Source organism: Rhinolophus sinicus, linkage group LG03, assembly GCF_036562045.2.
Source record: "Rhinolophus sinicus isolate RSC01 linkage group LG03, ASM3656204v1, whole genome shotgun sequence".
Lineage (NCBI taxonomy): Eukaryota > Metazoa > Chordata > Mammalia > Chiroptera > Rhinolophidae > Rhinolophus > Rhinolophus sinicus.
The window spans coordinates 184,128,182-184,153,120 of record NC_133753.1 but is presented as its reverse complement, the minus strand read 5'-3'; the positions used below and the strand labels follow the sequence as shown (position 1 = coordinate 184,153,120).

General features: G+C 33.1%; 1 pseudogene; it reads left to right on the top strand.

Moving 5' to 3' along the window:
- Nucleotides 1-17,814, top strand: part of LOC141570792 (NIPA-like protein 3) — an 88,876-nt pseudogene extending 71,062 nt beyond the window's left edge.
- Nucleotides 17,815-24,939: the final 7,125 nt, after the last annotated feature.

Below are 24,939 nucleotides of genomic sequence, written 5' to 3'. Positions count from 1 at the left end.
CTGAAACTGCATATTCACTTCTCTTCAGTGTAAAATAAGATTTTTAAAATTCAGGGAGCTAGTACAGTAAGAAAGTGTTACGTTTTATCTTCCTTTCACATTTTCATTTTAGAAATATTTTTCATGTATTTAATTTTTTTTTCTATTTGCATTTTTGTTGCAGCTGTCAGTGATGTTGCACCTAATTTTACAGTATAGTGGTGGTGAGGTCCCTTGCTGACCAATCAGAATACTACTGGACGTGAGGCTTTAATCACAGAAAACAGATCAGCACAAGAACAAAAGATATTTTTAGCATAATCAGCAAAATCTTCTTCTATAATTTACAAATAACTCCTCAAATTGATTTGCAAAATAAAAACTAACAAAAGAAGAGAAAATTATGAAAAGAAAGTTTATATACATGGAAACCTGAATTTCTAATACCACACGTAAATAAATATCCAATTCCATCACTAATCAGTAAAATGCCAACCTTTAAAATGAGATTATCATTTTCATATCAGATACACAAAAATTTACAAGTCAGCCACAGGTTTAAGTGAGCCTGTAGCAACGTGAATGGTTATATATTGAGGAAAGCAATAATATGTACAACTTTGGAGGTTATCATCAACATTTAGTAAAGTTAAATTTGGTCACATTTTGACACAGCAAATATCTATTGCATATACAAGCACGAGGGCATATATCAAATGTGTATAACCAGAGATTTCTGGTACACAAAATATTCACTGTATAAATATCTGTAATAACCAAAGCATGAAAACAACTTAAAACTCATCACCTCTGGATTTGAACAGTGTGTTGTGATTTTTTTCTTAATACAAAGATAATATAAAGCCATTCAAAGGAGTAAACAAAAGCTGAACATACAAAAGCATGAACATACTAATAGATACATAAAACATGATATTGATGTAAAGCAAATTGATCTATGTTGGTGTCATTTATATCAAGTTTGAAACATTGTGTATAAGCATGTATGAATTAGCCGTATTAAAGCACTCATGAAAACCACACAGATTAAATTAATAATAGTTCTCAGTTCTGAGTCCTGTGAGAGGTGAAAAGCATTGGAAAGAAAATAAGGAGCTTTACGGTGTCTGTACACTATTACATTTCAATAATTGATAGTATGGTGAGTGTTATAATTCAATACATCTATGTTGGGTTCATCAGTATTATACTCTTCCTTCCAAAATATGAAGAAATTATTAAAATATAAGGAAAAATATAGAATGCGCATGTAAAAGATATGTGGTAGAAAAAGACTAGGCTTGAGGATGGGATCTTGCTTAGAAGAATATAATTCTAAATAGAACATTGTACTTGCCTTCAGATACCTTGGTCAAATAGATACTATAACCACAATATCATCACACATCCACAATCACCACCACCACCACCAGCACCAATAACAATGATATTTTCAATAATTTTATGATGAAAGTTAAAAGAAGTTTTAAAATGCACTTTAAGTAGAAATCCTCCACCTGAAGTTTGCAGTACACAGGTGTGGTGATTGTGCAACTGAGGATGTTACCTTCATTTCCTCCTTCTTGCTACCACCTAAGTAGTTCCCAGTTCCCTGGAAATGAGTGTCTGTCTCGGTGTGTGCTTTGCAGTTTATGTAGTTTATTTAATCTCTCTCTCTCTTTCTCTCTCTCTCTTACGCCTCCTCCTGAGGCTTCTATATTCTCTATCCTCTGTCAATTAAACTTTTGTTTCTTTAATAGGCAATTTATAATTCATGTTTAAGACTTGCCATCCTCTCTCCAATTCCAATTTTCAAGAATTTAAAATTTAACTATTTTGTTTCCTTTATTTTCCAGAATAAAAATAATTTAATAATCTGTCAATACCGACATTTATTTATATTACCATAAATCACATTAAAATTATATTTATTCATGATCAGTAATATAATATTTAGCAGATTTTCATTTTTACCCGTGATGATTTGGAAATGTTATATTAGTCTTGTTTGCATCTGAGCAGTGTTAAATATAAAAATGTTTTCTTCAAATATCTTAAGTCAGTGTTTAACAAACATGGTCCATTGTGTTCCAGAATATTTGGAGATACGTAATTTCAGACCAAGGTTTCTAGGACCCCATTTTAGAGCATAGAAATCAGAATCTCTAAAGAATGTTTTTCCTTTTGCTGCATTGTAAAGCAGCATCCTCAAAAATCCCTGGACACGTTCCAGTTTGAGACAATTGTCTTAAGTCTCAAATTTAAATTCTGATAATATTCTGTTTAGTCTTTCAAAGTTTTATTGATATTGTCCTTGCTTTTTTGTCACACTCACTGAGGTATTCACAAAATTTGCTATTACTAGGACTACTTATAAACACATTTTCCTCAACATTTTGAAGAGAGAATATTTTCAAGGAGATTGCTATTTCCTGGGCTTTCTCAATTTTCATAATATTCTTATTATACAAAGGTGGCAAGAATTTCAAGTTGTTTTTTAAATATGGCTTTAATTGGTTGTCACCTATGTGGCTTTGAATAAATTTTCAACAAAGCAGATTCACACTGCACTTTTTTTATTCATCATCAAATTAGTTTGATTATATTTATTGTTTTTAATGAAAATAAAATAAAAAGGACGATGCCCTTAAATTATTATTATACAACTTTATAGATGCACTTCCTAAATTAGCCTAATAGAATCACAACAGTGAAGTTGTAATATTTAAAAAACAATTGCTTAAAATAGCCTGTAGAAAGAACAGAGGAAGGAAGAACAGTAGAATGATAGGGAAACACAAACTCTATTGTCCTTTGTGGTGTGTGTGTGTGTGTGAGTGTGTGTGTGTGTGTGTGTGTGTGTGTGTGTATTAATTACTTGTACATTTCTCTTGAAGCTTTGGTAGGTTATAACAAAACATCATGACAATATCTAACAGAGCAGTATACAAAGATCAATCCCATGAAAAATGTATCCAAGCATTAAATAGTATTTAATTTTTTGATATTAAATAGATTTAATTTCCAGGGATTTTAAAGTTATTTGTTGTTGGTGTCCCCTTTTCAATTTTTCAATCAATATAATAATTTCCTTTTTCCCTTGGTTTCCAAGCATACGATATAAATGATACCCAGTTATATTTTACAGTTGAAGCCTAAAGATGTAAGTTAATGTTTGTGTCCCATGGCAGGTTGAGCACTCTTTGCTGGCCCCTGCTCAGCTGAAGGTCAGTGTGCCCTTGTAGACCTTGGTACTTAGCCTCTTCTCTTCTCTAACCACATTGCTACTGGTCCTTCTCATCCACTCCTTTGGGCTTTTTTTTAAGTTGTATTTTTGGTTTTAGTTCCAGTCGACATTCTATATTCTTTTATATTTGTTTCAGGTGTACAGCATAGCAGATAGACATTTATATAATTTATGCAGTGACTCCCCCCCAAAAACAAACACAATTTTTGCAGCACTATTCACTATATTCCCTAGGCTATACTTTACATCCCTGTGCCTATTTTGTGACTATCAATTTGTACTTTTTAGTCCCTTCACCTTTTTCACCAAGCTCCCCATGAAATTAAACCATTATCCAGAACATATCACTCCCTTGTTTAAAACCCTCCAATAACTTCCAACCGCACACAGAATACAAACCAATGACTCCTTGTCCTGGTTTAAAAATCCCTACACAAACCTAAAAATTGTTTACCTTTCTAGTTCACCTTTCATCATTTCCTCACTCATCATGACATGAAAGTCTCACTGACATCATTTGTTTTCTTCATCAAGGAAAATGTAGTATTTCTACCTAAGCGCCATCATGTTAGATCTACTTCCTCTCTAAAATGTTTCTTCCTTGACCTTCACATTACTATCTCTTCCTTATCATTCAGATCTCAGCTTAAATGTCATCTCCACAATGAAGTCTTCCCTCAATCTACTATCTCCTAAAACCTCCTAGTTGATTAGCATCCCACCTAATGATTTTAATATCTGCTAAAAGTTTCACCATCTAGTGTAAGGTATGAAATTAAGGTTAAACACCATGTGCTGCTTTGATATCTGGCCAATCCAGGAGGGTTCTGAATGGTTTAACCCCATGTTCATTTCCCCATTCTGCTTCAAAGGATGAGGACCTTCAGCCAAACAGTGCTCCTTATCTAGGAAACCTAGCAGTGTTTCTGCTGAACCGTGAGTAGTGGGTTTTACTTCCCCACCAGCCTGTAGAATTATTCAAACAAGACAGTCACATCCTCCTGTAAAAACCAGGCCACCCCACCTCTGTGATACTACAAATCTAGCCTCCCATGGTTCTTTGTCCTCTCCATTCCTGAAGACAACCTCCACATGTGACCTTACATGGCATGTGGTGTCATATGTTTGCATCTGTGACTAATAAATACTGTGGCTCTCATCTATCTAGTGTCTGGCCATAACTATATGGTAGCAATCACTCCAACACCAATGGGGTAAAGAAGACACCAATAAAAATGTATTTTTGTATTTTTGCAATACATATTAATTTGCAAACTATATGCCTATCACCATAGAAAGTAACATGTATAAGAAATCTTCATCTGTCTCCTTAACGCTTACATCCCTGGACCTTTCAATAATGTAGCATTAATAAAGATTTTGAATAAATGAATGATTATCTAGATTTCACTTTCTCCCTCAAATATTTAGAAATAACTATAGTGTAAATATTTATAAACACATATACACATACATACAAGTTTGTCAAGAAATATATCCGTATCAATGCCAAAAGGAAAAAATAACAGCTTCTGCTGGTAAATCAGTGTTCTGAAGAAACTTTAAAAGCCAGAAAACACTAGGTGAGTGTAATAGCTCGAATTAGTCATTCAAAGATTTCCCATCCTAATCCTTGGAACCTATGAATGTGATAAGATATAACTCAACTCCCGTGGCTCTGTTATTGTGTTATATGGCACAGTAGGCCAGAAAAATGGTAAGATTGCATGGGTCAGCCCATTGCACTAACCTGAGCCCTAAAAAAAGAAGCAGTGAATTTTCTCCTGCTGGTGGCCGGAGACAGGGTCGGAGATTAGAAGCACAAGGAAAATTCATGGTACCATTACTGAATTTGAAGATGGAGAGGATCATGATTCAAGGAATATGGCAATCTCTTGAAGCTGAGTATGACCGCAGAAGATCTCCAGTGAAGAGATGGTGGAATCAGTCCTAAACCTCACAGAACTACCTCTGCCAACAAATGAATGGGCTTGGAAGCAGATTCTTCTCAAGAGCCTCCAGGAAGAACATGGCCTACCTAGGTAACACATCGATTTCAGCTTTGTGAGTCCCTAAGCCAAGAACCCAGTCAAACCTACTCGGACTTCTGAACTACAGAATTGTGAGATGATGGATGGATGTTTTTTAATCTGCTCAAATTGCTCATCATACGGCAATTTGTTACTCAGCAATAGAAGACAATATAGTCAGACCTATGGAGGAAACCATTCTGTACATATTGCACAACAAAGTAAATAAGGAAATAAAGGGTCAGTTCCAGAATGCGCACATTTTGGTTGTGTGGGTATAAGATCAGGAGGGTGCCCTGGGGCAGCCATCAATATTTATCTGGGCCATTGAATATGAGACATCTATAATAGATTATTTCACCTTATTTTAGACACAATTCTTATTGCTACAACACAGAAATCCAGATAATACTTAATATATTCTTGAGAAACCAATATAAATTCTTGAGGTATTAATAAATAGGGAAGAGCCTTTAAATCGCTGGAAACTAGCAAGAAAAATAATGTACCTACAATACATCATGTTAACAACTAGTCAGGTTCACATTCCTCACATGAACTTGGCATACCTCCAGTTCCGTAACCAGAAAATGACACTAAGTTGAACAATCTCAAACTCAATGATAAATATAAAAACCATAAATTTGTAAGTGATCACCTTAAAAGAGAAACAGTAATTCTCCCTTTACACTCATACAGACTATTATTAAAGGAAATACCAACTGTGTCATTGTCTTTAATGAACAATTTCTTTAGAAGCATAGTAAAGAGCACTGCATCCTTACAAGTGTAGCAGGTTGTGGGGAAGATAACCAGTTAAACACAGTAGGTATGATTGCCAGGATAAAACAAACAAACAAACAAACAAACAAACAAACAAACAGCATTTAAGGCTGATTGGCCTAATGTTTTCAGAAACAAGATGAAGAACCAATAAATGCATGTTCAGCCAAATTATGCTAAAACGGTAAGAATAACATATGAGAGCAGCAAATGGAAAGAATTCACATGAGAAGAGATACAAAGGAGAGGGGTGAAGTGGGGTGTGTTTTTCCCTTGTGAGAGCCTTCCTGGGTGCAGTCCTGGAGGCTGCGATAAATTGTTGATAATTGCACGGTAACAACCACATACAGAATCTTGTCGCCAGCATATATCTGGAAAATTCCCCCACTTGGCATGGATGAAGTTAACTAAGAGCCAGTAAAATTCTCCATAAACCTTATTTCCATAAAATTGGAAAGGTCTCAAGGTGAAGTTTCTTTGAAATTTCAGTTGGGATAAGAATTCTACTAAATCACTGTCACTTCCCAATCAGCTTAGAAAAAGGCTTCAGCCTCTATGTAACTCTTTTCTCCATTATTCTTCACATGATGGATATTTCGTCATTGCAGAATGTGCTAAAAGATATCAGGTGTATTCCCTTATCTTTGACAGGAGTCTTTCTTCTGGAGCACTTCTGCCATGGCCTCCCGTACAAATTGATACCTTCTATGTGACGAATATAGCGTGTTTTATGTGAAGCTGTATTTTCTAAAATTAATTCTGGATATAGACCCAGTAGGAAACTTTGGGGTAGAAGTCTTCATTTTTTCTTAGTTTTAACTATGATGTAATAAAATTGAATTCATTTCCATTCAACACAGCCATTAAATTGACGTCATGTATCTATTAATTTTTTTGTTAGGCTGGAGCTATAAGTTAACTGAAGACAGGGAATCTCACAGTGGATAATAGCACCCTGCTTACTCTTTTTATTGTAATGAGCTGAACATCTAATATAATAATAATTGGTGAATACAAATATGACAGAAAAAGGGAGAGAAAGAGAGAGAGAGATGTATTCAAATTTACCAAATATAAATCTATAAAAGAATTATTACATGACATACTCCAGCAAAATACAATAAAACATGTGAAAATTGAACCCAAGAGGAACCCATGACATAAAGGAAATGGTATTGGACAAACAGATTGGTAAAATTAATAATGCTGAAAGGATAGATGTAAAAATATTATCAAGAAACAATACTCCACAAGAATCCCCAGCCTAGGAGAAGGGGTGCTTAAGAACCTTGTTTGGTTTATTATCGTCCTCAGTGAGAACACATAGGTGTTGATTTCAATTTGACTTGTGTATTTTGATATTTACCTTGAAAACAAATAAATCCACAAGACTTGCACTCATTTTAGTTTTTTCCAAGTGTTTACAGTTATAAACAAAATTTTGATGTATTCTAGATACACCTAATTTTTAGTTGTTTATATAGAATGTATATTTTAAAATATATTTGTTAGATCAGAGACTATGTGTACATTACATGGTTATGTACGTGCAGAGATTTTGAGGGTACAATTGGTTGCCTCTAACCAAATGCTACTGTGAGCATGGACATATTTTGGCCTTTTTGTGTCTTCTAACTTTATCCATGTACTTCTTATAAAAGAGAGATGTCATTTTAAAACAAAAAGGAAGACTACATCCCAAAGTCATTTTCAAAAACTAAGAATGCTTTTGTTTGTGTGTTTGATGAGGATAGTGGGCAATAGAGTTGATATTTTGGTAACACAGAACATTTTAAAACTTTTTTTAAATAAACTACTATATAATGAAATCTTATTTTTTCAAAATAAAATACTAAAGAATGGAAGGAAATATTGATAATAATTTTGAAGACAATATTAATGAAACTGAATATATAAAGACTAATATGAATTAGTAAAAAAAAAAAATCCAAACATGTGTCATGAAAAGTTATTTTACCAAAGAAGAAAGGCAACTGGCAAATAAACTTACAACAAAGATGCTCAAGTTTACCATAATCTGAGAAGTGTAAGTTAAAACAAAAGCAGACAACACTGTTCTATCAGATCAGCAAACATTATAAAGTCCGGTAACTTCTAGATTTGGATGACATTGATGAAAACCAGCCACACTCATACTGGGGGAGGGGGTTAGAAATGTTTCAGAGTAGAATCTCATAGTATCAATTAATATTAAATAAGCACTTCTAACCTAAATAAGCATTCTCTCACGTAACATATTTTATATACACAGTTGACCCTTGAACAACATGGTTTTGAACTATGCGGGTCCACTTACAAATTGATTTTTTTTTCAGTGAATACTATAAATGCATTTTATCTTTCTAATGAGTTTTTTTCTTTTTTCTAGCTTAACCATTCCTTTTCTCTATGTTACTTCATTGTAAGAATATAGTCCATAATACACATAATGTACAAAATATGTATTAATCAACTGTTTATGTTACCTGTAAGGTTTCTAGTCAGCAGTAGTAGTGAAGTTTGGGGGATGGGGGGTCAATAATTATACTCAATTTTTTTGTCTGGTCTGCATGGTGGGCACCCCTAACCTCTGTGTTCTTCAAGGATCAACTGTATATTATATGGAAATAACAAAAAGTTAAATACATTCATTACATAAAAAACAATAATTCAAAGAATTAGGTGCATGTGTGTTTAGTGATCTGAAATGCAATTATTATGTACTGTTCAATGGGAGAAAAAGCTTCAGAACCACATGAAGAGCATGATTACATTAGTCTAATTGTGTGGTGTGTGTGTGTGGGTGCATAATTATAGGTTTATATAGACAGATTTAGTTATATATGAAAAAATATAGAACTTTTATGTAGCAAATTATTAACTGTGGATGACTCTGGCCATTAAATTAAGGAGCAAACAGTGCTGAAGCACAATTGTTTTAAAATTATTATTTTATGCATTATAAGAAGTTATAGTTTTAACATTTATATACTAGATTTTCATTTTATTATTCTACTATAATTACAAATTTTGAAAACAGTGTAAAGAAATTCTTTAAAGAATACATATCCGATTATATGCCTTATAATAAAATGAATTATAACATTGCATGTTCTTCTGCTTTTCCACCTATAACATAAAAAATGAAGTTTTGCATAGTCACGGTGTATTTTCGCTCATATAACAATGTAGATGTTTAGAGAAGAAAGTTATTTCAAGGACAAAGGAAGAAAAAGAGGTAGATTTGATTGACAAATACAAATTCTATTGAGAGTATTTTCTTTAAAAGAAAATTAAGTTCAGGGGTTTATAACTTCACTTCAGGCAATAGAACTTAAATTTAAAACGCTAAATCTCCATTGACTTAGAGGAAAATACATATAAACCTTATTTAGGTCAGGTAATAGCCTATGAATCTTGGTATAAGAAGAAAGTTTAAAATTAAAGATAATTTGAGTTGCACAGATAGTTATTTGACAAAATATATGCACAAATATATAAATTTTTCAAACATATTTCCAGTTACCTTTTATAATAGAGTTTAAAGAAAAAAACAGAAATTGAAAGAGAAGGAAAAAGGTAAAACTTTGGCCAGATTACTTTTTATCAGTTCAAAGTCTATGTTCTTTGTAATTTAAGTAACTAATTAAATTAGTTTCTTTAAAAGACTGACCTTCCAATATTTTCAAGTTGAGTGTGTTTAAACTTCCTAAATCACTAAAAACGTAATTACTTGCAAGATATTTATTTATATTATTAAAAGCCAAATTGTTATGGGATTCCTTCAGGTGAAGGCAAGCAAAATACATAAACAGCATACAAATGTGGGTATCTCTTAATTCTAAGTATGAAAAAAACCTCAAGCACAGCTTTACAGAAAATGTTTTTCCTCTTTTAGAGGAAAAAATTACTGTGTCTTGTTTGAGTATCTTCCAGAAATAAACTTAATTCTTTGAGATTTACTGTAGTTTAGTTCTTTTCTTACCTTTCATATAAAAATATATTAGATTTATCAACTTACTTGACTGCAATGGTGGGCACAGAATGGGAGGGAGGGATGGATGGGGGGGGGGAGAGAGAGAGAGAGAGAGAGAGAGAGAGAGAGAGAGAGATTTTGTTTAAAAAGCAAATAATTGAACATAATTTAAAAATATACTTTAGCAAGTAAGCTTCTTCCATCATCTTCCCTCCTCTTTTATATCTTCATTTAGAAAGTGTGCAAATTAGTTTATCTTTTTCCCATGTTGTAGCTTTGGTCAGTCTTTGTAATCTCACCTTTATTTGTTTATTTCTAATTCCAGTTCTGGAACATCTGGGTCACTTTCAGAGTCAGCCTCAGAGTGTGATGTTGTCTACTTACACTAGCCAAACTGTCCTGCCACTTTCTTATTACCTGATAGTCTTTTGCAGGTGGATTTGTATGCTAAGGTTGCCTCTTCATCTCTGAGAGGAGTCATATATACCTGGAAGCTTTTCATTTTTATTTTGAATAGTGGTCATAGTCATTTTAGCAGACCTTGCTGCTATAGGTTTGTCACTACATCTTTATTCCTTTATTGCCTTTTTTCTAACTGAATCTTGATTTTCTCCAAACCTGTCATCAAAAATTCTTTTACTTGCACCAGAATCTCATTCAGTAGAGCTAGATCTTTTTCAATCTTCAATTGCTCTCTCTTTATACATTTAATAGATATATACACATATGCACATATACATATGTGTATGTATAATATACATATTTATAATTACACATATATTGCAATTCAAATTTCTTAAATTATTGGGCTAATACTCATTACTTTATTGTCAGTGTCATAATCTCTCATGGAAGATGAATAACTGGTTTTATGTTTTAAAATAATGGTTTTAGCAATGAAAAAGTAAGGCAATTTTGTCTGTACTGCAGTAGTATTTAAACAGTATCTCCAGTTGTATTTAAATAGTCTGATGTTTGTCATTAGCTTTCATGTCTTTAATGCTTATTAATTTTTAAGTTTTCATTTTGAAATAAATTCAGATGTACAACAAGTCACAAAATTATTCAGAGAATTTCCACATATCCTTCATTCAGTTTCTTTAAAACTTCATGTTATATAGCCAACTATAAACACCTATAATTACATTAATACAACATTAATAACAACTATAGCAATCTTAATCAAATTAATTTGTCCCACAGATTTCCTTTTTCTAGTCCAGAATCTGATTCAGGATCAATCAAATAAAGCACTTACTTGCCATATCTCCCTAGTGTCTTCCAACACAGTTCCACATTGTTTCTTTCTTTGCTTTATATACCCTGAAAACTTTTGAAGAGTATTGGCCAGTTATTGTGTAGAATGTCCTTTAATGAAAGGTTAGCTTATGTTTTCTTCCGTTGTGTTTTATATTTTTAGTAAGAGCACAACAGAAATAATAGTGTATCCTTTTTTATACATCATCCCAGCAGATAGATGCCATCAATAGGAGTAATTATTAGTCATATTGACTTTGCATGCTTGGTTAAGTTGATGAGTGACAGGTTTCTTGTCTGTAAAGTTATGCTTTCCCCTTTATAATTAATAAGCATTATGTGCCAAAAATCTTTGGAAGTATACACATATTTTTGTCATACTTATGCTAATTTTGGCAAGCATTGGTCTCATTTTATTTACTTTTATTTTGCTTGAATATGTTGGGATGTTTAACTCTGTACATTTATATCACATGATAATAAATTCAATAAAGTAGAGGAATTCCAAGATAAATGAGGTGAAGAATATGACTTATGATTTCAGACAGCTTCAAAGTGCATGACTTCTAGGAACATGTTGAAAACCTGATTAAAATAAATAAAGAATCTTAATGAGAATAGAAATTGAAAGTTAGTACCTATCTGATAGGTAATAAAAAAATAATAAATAGCTTCCTATATTATTTCTACTCTCCCATGGGACATCAACAAATCTAAATCACCCTGTAATGAGAATAATGATTTGGAAATTATGGAAAATTAGGTGTTCATTATAGGAACATATTTTTATAGGAGCATTTTTCTAATAATGAATATATAAAACAGTAAATGAAAAGATGCCAAATTTTGCATATACTTCAGCAGTATTGGAAAATAAAACATATTTTAAATTAATCTGAATTTTTAAGACCTGAATTTATGTTTTAGGGCTATGATCTCACATTAAAGATAGATGTCAATATAATTGAAACTCAGCAGAACAGCTGAAACTTGCCCAATGCCTGCATCCCTTGAGTGATAATAATATTCTTTTACAGAGCAATTCTAATTGCAAATTTTAGCATTTCTCATAGTCATGAAAAGCATGCCATCATACAATTCAATCACTTTAATCACCATTAATTTTTTCATCTATGTTCCATCTTATTGAAAGCAACTAAGAATGTTAAGAGGTCCTTGGCTTCTTTATGATCATTGGAATAATGATCCAGGATTTGCCCTTTTCCTCAAGATCTGAGAAAATTAAATGTGGTCATTTCCTGAATTACCTAAGACCAGAAGAGTAAAAGAGGATACAAAACAATCAGTGCACAGGCAGCTCATGTCTTATACAAATTATTAATGTCTTTGTTTTCAAGCCCAAAGAACTCTTGGCATCTCACTGGAGGTCAATGGCTTGAAGCAATGGCATTTGTGTTCCTTTGCACAGTTTAGTTGCTCAGGAAAGTGAGTGCCTGCTTTACCAACATAAAGAGGTGGTTTGGGGCTGCACTCTTTTTTTTTTTTAACTTTTTTTTATTGTTAGTTTCAGGTGTACAAAACAATGTAATAGTTAAACATTTGTCATTTATATCCCTCACACAGTGATAATCCCCCTCCCCCATCTACTACCCCTACCCTCTTGAATTTGTACTTTCTCTATGAAGAGTCAGATCTTAACATTTAGTGTTACGAAGAAAATAAATCTATTCTGTAAGAAAAAAACAAGATGGAAAAGAACGTTGCATGTGGACCAGATTTAAGATGGATTAGAATAAAACCAGCCAAGCTCATTCAAGGGAATTTAAACGAATGAATGAGGATGGACATGAACAATGTTACTTTAAACATAATATAGCATTTTGGAAAAGTAATTTCATAGGTTATTTTTTAATATATTCTTATAATTTTGTAATAGATTAAATAGTGCCTCTCCACCCACCCCCAAAAAAAAAATGTCAATCCAGAACCTCAGAGTGTGACCTTATTTGGAAATAGGTCCTTTGCAGATGTTATTAGTTAAGGAGCTTGACATTGACATGAAATAAACTTGAGTAGTGTCCCTATAAGAAGAATGAAGTACACAAAAAGACACACAGAGAGACAATTTGAAGATGGAGGCAGAGACGGCAGTTGTGCTGCCACAGACAAAGGAATGTCTGCGACCACCAGAAGCTTGTTGAGGCAGATTCTTCCCTAGAGGAAGTTCTGACACCTTAATGTTGGACATATAGTCTCCAGAACTGTGAAGTACCGTGTTTCTCCAAGAATAAGACGTAGCCAGACAATCAGCTCTAATGCATCTTTTGGAGAAAAAATTTATATAAGACCTGGTATTATATTTATTATATTATATTATATTATATTATATTATATTATATTATATTATATTAATATATTATATTACTTATTTTACTGTAAGACCAGGTCTTATATTTTTTCTCCAAAAGATTCATTAGAGCTGATTGTCTGGGTAGGTCTTATTTTTGGGGAATCACAGTCATAAATTTCTTTTATGTTAAGCCACCCTGATTGTGGCACTTTGGTATAGCAGCTCTAGGAAACTGATAGAGTTTGGTACTTAATGTGTGGGGTGCTGCTGTAATGAGCAACTATAAATGTGGCAGTGACTTTGTAGTTTGAGCAATGGGTAAAGACTGGATGGACTTTGAGGCATTTCGTAGGCAGAGCCTAGATAGTTTTGAAGAGTCAATTGGTAGAAATATGGATGCTAAAGGCGATGTTAGTGAGGACTCATGCATTGTGGGGAGCATGGTGAAGAATGCTTCTATTATCTTAGAGAACGTATATACCACCATGAACAGCATGTTGGTATCAATTAAAAGATGGTTCTTGGAATTGAAGGAAAGCAGACCCTTATTATAAAGTGGCAGAAAACTTGTCTGAATTGGGTTTTACTGTTGGGTGGCAAGCAAAACTTGTAAAAAAATGAACTTGGATATTTATCTAAGAAGATTTACAAATAAAGTGTTGAAGACATAGCCTGATTTTTCCTTGCTGACATGTGTATATGGCCTTAGAACCCCAGATGATGCTTTTGATCATTTAAATGTAAATTGCCAAGTCTATGGTGGCTGATAAAGGCCATAAGATATCTATCATTTTAATATACAGAAAGCACAGCTATTGGGATTTAGTTTTAGGCTTTCTTTGATCCAAGATGAATGCCAAGACAGGTAAATCATCCATTAAACGATATTATTTAAGTGGAATTATTTTATTTTACTTTGTCATAGAGGATTTTGTAAATTTTACATGATTGACATACTTCAGCATAAACTGTCAAGATTTCATTTTTCTTTTCTGTAGCATACTATATATTTGGGAGTCTGAAGAAGTTATTTGAGGGATAGCTATCCAGTGGATAATGTGAGTTGTTCATTTGCAATATCTTGCCTGTTTTGGTATAATAATACTAGAGTATAAATATACCTACACTCTTAAACTATCACAAATATGTTTGAATATGAAATTCACAGTCAACATTTTCAAAATATAGGTATAGAATATATCACATACTGCATACAATAAGCAATATACTTCTACAGTCCCTCACCTTTCTCAATTATTATTTATTGACTAGGAAGAAACACTGTGTGTGCAAGAGGGCATAAAGAATATAGTCAGTGTCAAATCAAATTGTATGTGGAGAATTCTTTTACATATTAGGATTGGTATAACTTACATTTATCATAATTTCTCCTTAAATTGAAAAATCACAAGACTAATATAGTGTTAAAATACATGCATCACTTATTCAACTACTTCTCCAGTTAATTATAATTTAGATTTACTAAATAATTTGCTCACATTTTTTTCTTGAATTTTTTTTTGATGCAGTACATGTTTAGTCTTTTTTTCTGAGGGTCTGGGGGGCATAAATTATCTTTGTTTTTCATTTTTTGATATATCACAGATACCTTTGTTTCACCTTTAAAATGTTAGTTTAGTTGTCTTTAGATGCCATGTTGGAAATATTTACCTTATTATCTTTGATAATATAATTCTATCAATCTCTGCCATTTATTGTTCTAGGTTAGAAATCTGCTGTTTGTTATTCCATCATAGATAATCTGTATCTTCTTTTGTTTCTTCTATTATTTTTGATACTGTTTTATTATATAATTTATATTCAATTATTTGAATCTATCCATTTATAGACACAAATTTTAATGTAAGGATAGATGGTTTAAAAATCTGGTGGGAGAGATTGCTAGATGCTCACAAAAGCCTGTTTTATTTTCTTCAATGACACATTGTGCAATATATTACCCATAGTTGACATTAAATACAGCCATGCGACTACTATAGTCAATCTTGAATGAACAGAAAATATGCACACAACTTTCAGACTTTGGCCATCAACCCTTCCCGCATTAATTACCTTAATACGTTACCTTCTGTCAGCTTCATGTATACACATCATGTATGTCAAGCCATGTGATGAATATGGCAGATCCCCAGGATAAAAAGATGCTTAATTTTTGAATCACCACTAGGAGGACAGTGACACATAGTCCAGCAAAAGTGTTTTGAACATTATGGGCCACAGAAACAAAGCTCTTTGAACCATTAAATATTTTGGTGTTTATGGCGTTGGCTAACATTACTAAGTACGGTTCTTTCCAATAGCTAAATTGTATTTATTTACTGATCAGAAAATTTATTTTCTCAACTAGTTGTCTTGAAGTAGCAATTGAACACATATTAGTACAAAATCAAAATTTAAAACAAATGTAAAAAAATATATAAAGTAGAAGAGCAAATTAGTGCTGATAATTACAGACATTATACTGAGTGATGAATTTTTACTATAATTAAAAAAAATCCTAATATTAGAATATTTTTACCCACCATGCAACATATAGATGCATTCATTATACTTTCCCACATGTACTGTGTGGTGATTTATATGTTAATTTCATCGTTAGGACTAATACAATATTGTTCATATAAAGCACATTTGCATAAATACTTCACTTACCTAAAAGGCCATCTATTCCTTTTTTCTTCTCACCTACTTAGATCAATCAAGTCAAGTAGCCTATTGGCCAAGAGACTAACATGGACACAAATATTATTATAACATGTAGCAGTGCATGATGGAGAGATAGTTCTTATAGACATAAGTATTTTCTTCTGCTTGCTAGGACATAACTAGAAACACTTTCTAACTGCCTTTATCTAGGCAATGATATGTGAAGTATTCTCACTACAGGAATGTTTGCAGAAACCACATGGGTTAGTTTAAGGTCAAAGGAGTTAAAGTCAGGTGTGCCTTTTCCCTTCTATCCTTTCCCATCAGTCAGTTTCCTACTACGAGAAATGGTGCCCAAAAACACAGCAAAGACTTCAGATGGAAGGAGTGTAACTCCTGAGTCATTGCATAGAGCAGTGATCTCCTGACACCTTCCACGACTGACCTGCACTGAACTGTAACGTGAGCAAGAAATGACATTTTTATTTGGTGAACCTACTGAGATTCTAGAATGTGCTTATCTTAGTACTTAGAGTTACTTGACCAATCCATTACACAGTGCGTCACTACATGTGGTTATTCAAACAATAATATTGAATGTTCTTATATGTCATTTTAAAAATTAAAATCTATATAAACTGAAAAGTTACTGTTTTATAGAAAAAATAAATATATGGGAGGAATAGATATTAGATATAAAGTAGAAAATGAGACTAGACCTAATAATAGATAATTGGAAATTGTGGAAAATGCAAATTTCTGTCAGCTACCACCTATAAAGTGAATAAAAATGACTTAATCACTGTAGATAAGAAGAGGAAGGCATAAGGCCAAGGAGCACTAAACATTAAATTATTGACAAACTAAATAAATATTTAGTGCATATCACCAGAGAGCTTTCAAGTCAAATTTAAAAGCTGCGGTAAGAGCTTCCAGGTTGGTCAGACCTCAAGGTGCTGGGAAGGTGGAGACAGGGCCTGGCAGCTTCTGACCCTTCACCCGTACCTTATCTTACGCAGCTACTTCATTTGGCCATTCCTGAGTTGTATCCTTTATAATAAACCAGCAAATTGGTCAGAGGACCAGGACGGCAACTTCAGGTACCAGAAGCAGGGATGACTGACGGCTAAGCAAGAAATAGTTTCTAAGTCTAGCCTCACAGATCCAGGACTGCGATTACCAGCGAGGGCTGCGTTCTATCCACAGCTGTTGTTACAGCGGCAGCGGCAATATTTCACCTGGATTTCATGGGGAAGACATCTGCACGCAGGCATTGGGGTGTCTCATAGCGTTCTTGGGAATCTTCTTCATCATGAGTAACAGAAAGAAGGCCATTCCATTTGAGCCCTATATTCCAGCAATGCAAAACATGCGTGACAAGGGACGACAGTCCAGCGTGACCTCAAAGCTTCTTTTTCCTGTAGAACCATAGGAAACGACAAACATGTCTGATATCTACAGTCCTGCCGCACTGCCAGTCATGCAAGAAAGATTTGGCTACAGCAGTGCTTCTGAAGTTCCCTACTGAGTCCTGGAATCCACCGAGAAGGGTGACCAACCTTGAATGAGATTCACCATTTCCTCTATGTCCTTAAGTATAAATCTTACCTTTAAGTCCAATTTTTTTTTTCAAGTAAGCATTCATGGACTGGGACCTTGGAAAATTTTGTCTCTGGCAAAAAAGTATTATCATGGTCTTGGGAATTACAAATGATGAGGGTAGTGAAGTGGATGAATGAAAGCAAATTCCAGATGGGCAGTATGGAAATCAATCCCTGTGGGGTTTTGTCCAACAGAGTTTGAACTCTGAATGGTCTCTTTATCATCCTGAGGTTGGTAACTGAGCTTTCTTAATTAATGAATAAAGGTTTCCACATTCTACAGACCTAAAACAAGGCAGCGGTGTTGCTTTTACTTTTCAAATCCAGTGAAAGGTGGAGACCGCTAAATCTAGTCTTCTCCTCAGTGCACATCTAATCTCTTCCCATCTCACTCATGATTCTGTATTTGTGAAACATTCCTGTTGCTATCACATGGCATAGTGGGCCAGTCCTGGGTGGCAGATGTACATCTGCCTTCTGAATGTCTAATCCCCTCTGATGAAGGTGTGCTTGATGTATTATATCACATCTACTTTGAAAACCAATTTGTTTTTGGTTCTGTGAACTATTTGATAGCTTCCCCACCTCCCCCAAGGAACTGGCAAGTTAAGAGAAGGAGAAGAATTAAAAGGATAGGAGCAGAGGTAATGTCACTTCACCTCATAATGTAAGAAAACTTCCTTTTAATCTTACAAAAGTAACTACATCACTTATAAAAGGACGGAAAGAATAAATGCAATAAAGACATTTATTTAACATTTAGGATGCAATTTTTTTTTTAGTTTAAACCAGCATATTGCCAAGTCAAGGAAATAAGTTTTCATAAAATGCTTTAAGATGTTAAAATAAAACTATTACTTTCAAGTAGTAACATCATAGAATCTCAGGGTCACTCTCTCCAAAACAAACAATAATAAAGCTTCTGAAAAAAAAGGAAAAGAAACTGATACAGATTTGAGAGATTTGAGTACATTTCCTAAAACAGGTACAACTGGTAATTACAACAGAATATAAAATGGGTTGAAAATAAGCTTATTTATAATAGCAACCAAAAGGAAAAAGATATATTTATTGTAGGTTTATAGGATTAATCTAAAAAGAAAGGTGTAGGAACTATATGAACAAAATAATAAAAACAACAAAACCTCTGCTAATGAAAATAAAATAGAAGCATATTTCATGTACCTCTGTGGAAATCCTAAAACAAAACATATGTATGTTCTCTCTAATTAATATATTTTAACAAATTGTAATAGAAATCATACTAAGATATAATTTTTGGAACTACCAATTAAATAAATTTCACTTGGAATAAGCATGTTGTTATAAATAGCCCATGAAATCTTGGCAAAAATAGTTCAAAAAGGCTTGCACTAGGAGTTAACAAAAATATTATAAAACCACAAAAATTAAACCACCTTGATATTAACACAGGTATAGAAAACACTGAAAACTAGAATCAGATGAATGCATATTGAAATCGGTGGGAAAATAATGGATCTATATCTATTCCTATCCCTATATTTATCTATCTATCTGTCTATCTATCTATCTATCTATCTATCTATCTATCTATCTATCTATCTATCTATCTATCTATACCGAGAGTGCCAAAAAAATGTATACAAGTCAATGTTACTCAAGCAGTAATTTGCCATAATCAGAAGTGTCTGGATGCTGATGGTAACCACTTTGAGCACCTTTTGTAATTGTGAAGTCAAACATGACTTGTATTCATCCTTTTTTATCAGAATATATTGAGCATTACAATTTCAATAGTTTTTTCCTTTCTTAAAATGTGTATACATTTTTTGCACTATATATTTATATACACACACACATACATACACAGACACGTATATATGTATATAATATATATGTATGTATCATTTATATGTATATATCATATATATATACCATATATATCATATATATGAATAATATATATATATATATGATATATATGACATATATATCATATATATAGTGTCTAGGGTTCGTCTATCATGAGGCTACATGATTTTATAAGAAATATTTAAAACTTTTTCCTATAAAATATCTCTAAGGCAGAAATAAAGCATAGGTGAATCTTTCATAGTTAAAACCCATATACCTTTAGAGTAAGAAACTATTAGTTTTTATTTATTTTTCCTATTATTTACAAAAATTATATTTTCTGACATTTATGTAGATGATAGATGACAAATTGTTTTTCCTTTACGATACCATTATTCACTTCATCAAAATGAGAGACAATTTTGAAAGGAAATATAACTCAAATGACATCCTTTGTGGGTTAATGGACACATAGATGGGATTATCCTTAATTAATCATTACTTTAGTAAGTTTAATGTTTTAAAACACTATTAGCTTATCATTAACATGCTGATTTTAAATTGTATTTCACTATTAAATTTAATATAACATTCCAACATCTTGTACTGTGTTTCCTGCATGCTAAACAAACCTTGTCACTTGTAAAATTGTTAAATGCTGTTCAAAGTTAAGCAAAATTACCCTACAACTACATAACAGAAATCAAATATTCTGAGTAAAAAATGGGCAAAAGACTTGCATGAACATTTGTCCAAAGTAGATATAAAAATGACCCAAGGGTATATGAAAACATGCTCCACATCACTAATCATCAGGGAAGAGCAAATAGAAACCATGAGATGTTACATCACACCTATTAGCATAGCCTTATAAAATAAAAATAAAAAAATAAAAAAGGCAAAGGGACTGCCAAAGATGTGGAGAAATTGGACCCTTGTGTACTATTGGAAATGCAAATTGTTGCAGCCACTATGGAAAACAGTATGGAGATTCCTCAAAAATTAAAACTAGAACTACTATATGATCCAACAATGCCACTTCTCTGTGTTTATACAAAATAATTGAAATCAGAATCTCAAAGAGATACCTGCACTCCCATGTTCATTGCAGCATTATTCACAATAGCCAAGTGGTGAATACAACTTAAATGTACACTGATGAATGAATGGATAAATAAAATGTGCTATACACATACAATGGAATGTTATTCAGTCATAAAAGAGAAAGAATTTCTGTCACATACTAAAACATGGATGGATGTTGAGGATAGTATGCTAAGTGAAATAAGACAGTTACAGACTGATACTGCATAATTCCACTTACATGATGTATCTAAAATCATCACACTTGAAAATTAGAATGGTGATTGTCAGGGGCTTGGGAGAGGGGGAAACAGAGAGTTGCAGGGCCATGGGTATAAATTTCAGTTATGCAAGATGAATACGTTCTAGAGTTCTGCTGTTAATAATTAACAATGCTGTACTGTACACTTAGAATTCGTTAACAGGGTAGGTCTCATGTTATGTGTTTTTCCCAGACACACAAAAAAATAACTTAAAAAAATAAGCAGTATTAAGACACCATCTAAAAAGAACCTCTCTCTTTGGGTCTTTAGTCCATATTATTCACCAAAAGAGATATCTTGTCTTTGTTTCCAATCCAGTTAACTATGTTCCATGTGGCCTTTATTTTAACTGGATATCTCAGAATTACCTTTGCATTTTTATTCTCACTATAAAACAGTTTTAGGTGGTGGCAGGTTTTCCCAATTCCTGCTACATAAAAATTGTGGGGTTTGTTTTTGGTTGATTTTTCTGTTAACAGTTTTTTGAGCCTAAAAGTGTTTCTCATTATTTTCTTAAGGATTCAATTGACATTTTCATATATCTGCACTGAGCTTTAGATGAAATCTAGTGCTCCTTTTGTTGTGCCAATACAAATGCTTTATCTCTTTTCTAGGAGAGACCTATTTAAATTGTTGTTTTTTACAGAGAAATATAATTAGTCAAAAATAGACTTTGCTTTCCAACTGGATTAATTAACATGTACCCACAGAAGTTTGTTTGTTTTTTAAATTTATATTTTGGCATATTTATTGTTTCTACTTGATAATATTATTTAGAAAGAGTATAGTTACACATTTATTATGCATAATGCTTTTACTTAAAGAATTGACATTTTTGCTGAACTAAAAATTAGAGCAGAAAACTGAAAAACAAAAAAAGTATTAATCAGTTAATAAATCATTAACCTTGTTGTAAAAACATTTTTAAGGCTTATTTTGGAGAAATAATATGTTTTTTTTTTTCTTTCTTCTGTTAATACAGTGAAATTTATTATATACTTTTAAATGTTAAACTAATTTCATATTCTTAGGATAAACCACAGTTGGTTACTTTGTCAGCTATAGTAGCACACTGTTCAGATCTCCAAGAGGACCTGTCTCAGGGTTGGTTCATTGCACAAAATTTCCATCTTCTTCTAATGAATTCTGTCTCAAGTTTCCTCCTGAATCTTCTTGATAAACCCTCATGGCTGTTTTAACTTCTGTACTAACTGGTAATCAAAATGGTCCAGACTCTTCTTGTTCATATCCTGTCCCACACATAAAATCCTTTGTTTTTATGGGGAGGGCTGTTATTGTGTTTCTTGTTTAGTTTTTAGTGGAAGATGATATTTCCGGTCCATAATCTGGACAGTAGTGATAATCTTTGATACTAGATATTTCTTAGAAAAGGCTTCTTTCACTGTTTCTAAGCCTTTCAATGGAAAGTTATAGGGAAAGTATTATACAAAGTGATTCATGAACGTTTACTAGTACTTACAAATAAAATTTAGGACTACAAAGCTTTAATGGAAGCTGTTCTATTTGTATCTGTTTTTCTGCTTTTACCACACCTAGAACTCTGGGGGACAAAGGCATCAGGCATGATTAAATTAAGATATTGACATATTACCAATTTTCATTATCCCACACTAAGCACACATATTCTTAAACAAACAATGCCAACACTACAAACAATAGACGCCACCATTTTTTTTTTTTTCCCTTCATGGAAAACCTACCTGAGAAATCCTTTGTTCTTTGTGAGGATGGTAGGTGTCTAACTGCTAGGGCTTTGGACCCACAGGCAAGTTCAATGATGGGGGGCATCTCCTGAGAGCTCTTGTTAGCCTTGGCCCTGCCAAGTTTTACAATCTGGATTTGTCAGTAAATAAAATTAATAGTTTAGTTCAGACTTTAATTCCTCAAATGGAACACAAAACATCGACACTAGTGGTATAATTAGCAACTTCAAATCCCCAGAATAAATAGCAGCTACAAAGCTGAAATGTATTCAAATATTAATAATAAGGCGAAAAACCAAAGACTAAGAGCCAGATGTTGTTTCTTTTTTTGCTTTCTCTACATAGTTCATTTTTTGTTTGTTTGTTTTATTCTTCTCAGCTAGCTACTTAAATATAATCCTGCAAAATGTTCAAAGGAAAAGAAAGAAATCTGATGAAACCTATCAACGATAAACTGAGTCTTGTATCTGCATGGACCTTGTCTTATGCCCTACAATCTAGTCTTCATAAGCTATAAGATGCATCTTCATGGCGCATACATCTTATCAATTGTTGCCAATTTTCATCAAACACATAAGAATTCACGTGTTGCTCCCCATGATCAGCCCCACCTTGCGTACCACTCTCCTATTTGTACTTTTGTCCAGTTTCTCCTGACTCTCAGCCTTTATACACTGTACTCCCAGGGCCAGAAGATGCTCTTCCCTGCTCTTTCTTTAACAAGCTTCCACTCGGCTTCCAGGGCTCAGTTATCTGCTACCTTTACCAAGATAGATGGGGGCCTCTCTAATGTCATCCTGTAACATTGTTTATATGCATCTCTCACAGCACTTAATCTATTCTAGGAAAATGAGCAGATCACTTTTCTGTACCTAGTATTGCAGTGTAAATCCCTTGAAGAAAGCATCATGTTTTATGTATTGCCATATCCAAATTGCCAGAACAAAACAGGTTTTTGATAAATAATGCTTAATTCAATGGAAAGGTATTTTTAGCTTAGCAGCTAATACTAAACAGTGACCTTCATGTTGTCAACGGTCTTGTCTGTATTTGCCTAACTCTTTTTATTTCAAACCTCACCAGCCTCATCCCCCTTCATGATGTAAGCAGTGCTTGTATGATGTAAAATTCTACTGAATTCACACCAATCACTCTTTCCTGAGAGCTGTCCCAACTCACTTTTCCCTAATTGCTTTTCAAAACTCACTTGTCATTTCGCAGTTTACACTGAATCTAAGATACAGTGCTAAAAAGGCATCCCTCTTGTGACTTAGAATGTATGTAGGTACCGCTTAGTTATATTTCATTGGACATTTAACATCTTATAGGATATACAACTTGACATTCATCTATACTCTGAGTTTATATTACAGACTTATCCTGGGTGCTAGATAGATTTTAAAAATAAAAATAATGTACATTCATCTGCACAAATTGTATATCTACATGAATGATAATACAGCCATTGCAACACTTTGAAAGTAAAGATCCAATGTAACAATTTTGTTTCTTCAGTATAAAAATAAGGAAGTATTATTTCATAGACAGAATCCAGACTGACCAAAACAAATAGCACTTTACCACATAGTGATTCACCAGAATGCGATCTTTCAAAAAAATATCCACTTAGAAAATATCCTACAAGTGCATTAGAAAAAGTATATCCTACGTGTATAGCCAGAAGCAAAGCCTACAGTGGGGAAGAGATTCATGCATTCTAATGAGAACACATATTAACCCTGACTTAGGGTTTTTCTGTTTCATTTCACTCAGTCATCAGAGGACATCCTTGTAGCTCACTGTAAAACTTATGAAGAGATTAACACTTTCACCTTTTGAATGGATAGCTATATGACATGAATCATACACTAAGAAAAAAGATTGAAGGGGATTAAAGCAATACTATTACAGCACTTCACACTTTTATTCTTAGAGATCAATCTTTGATCTCATCGGGTTAATATACTGTGCATCTTATCCCCAAAATAATAAAAATTGTTCTAAATTGAGCTTCTCCATGTTGACCACAAACAACAAGATTTGCTCTCTTTTCATGTTCGTGGGCATTAGGGTTCCCAACTTCCCTCCAGAATCTCCTGAATCTATGTCACAGCATTTTTCAATTGAGAGAAACTATTATGACACTCACTTCTATTTTTATTATTTCATCATTTTAGATTAT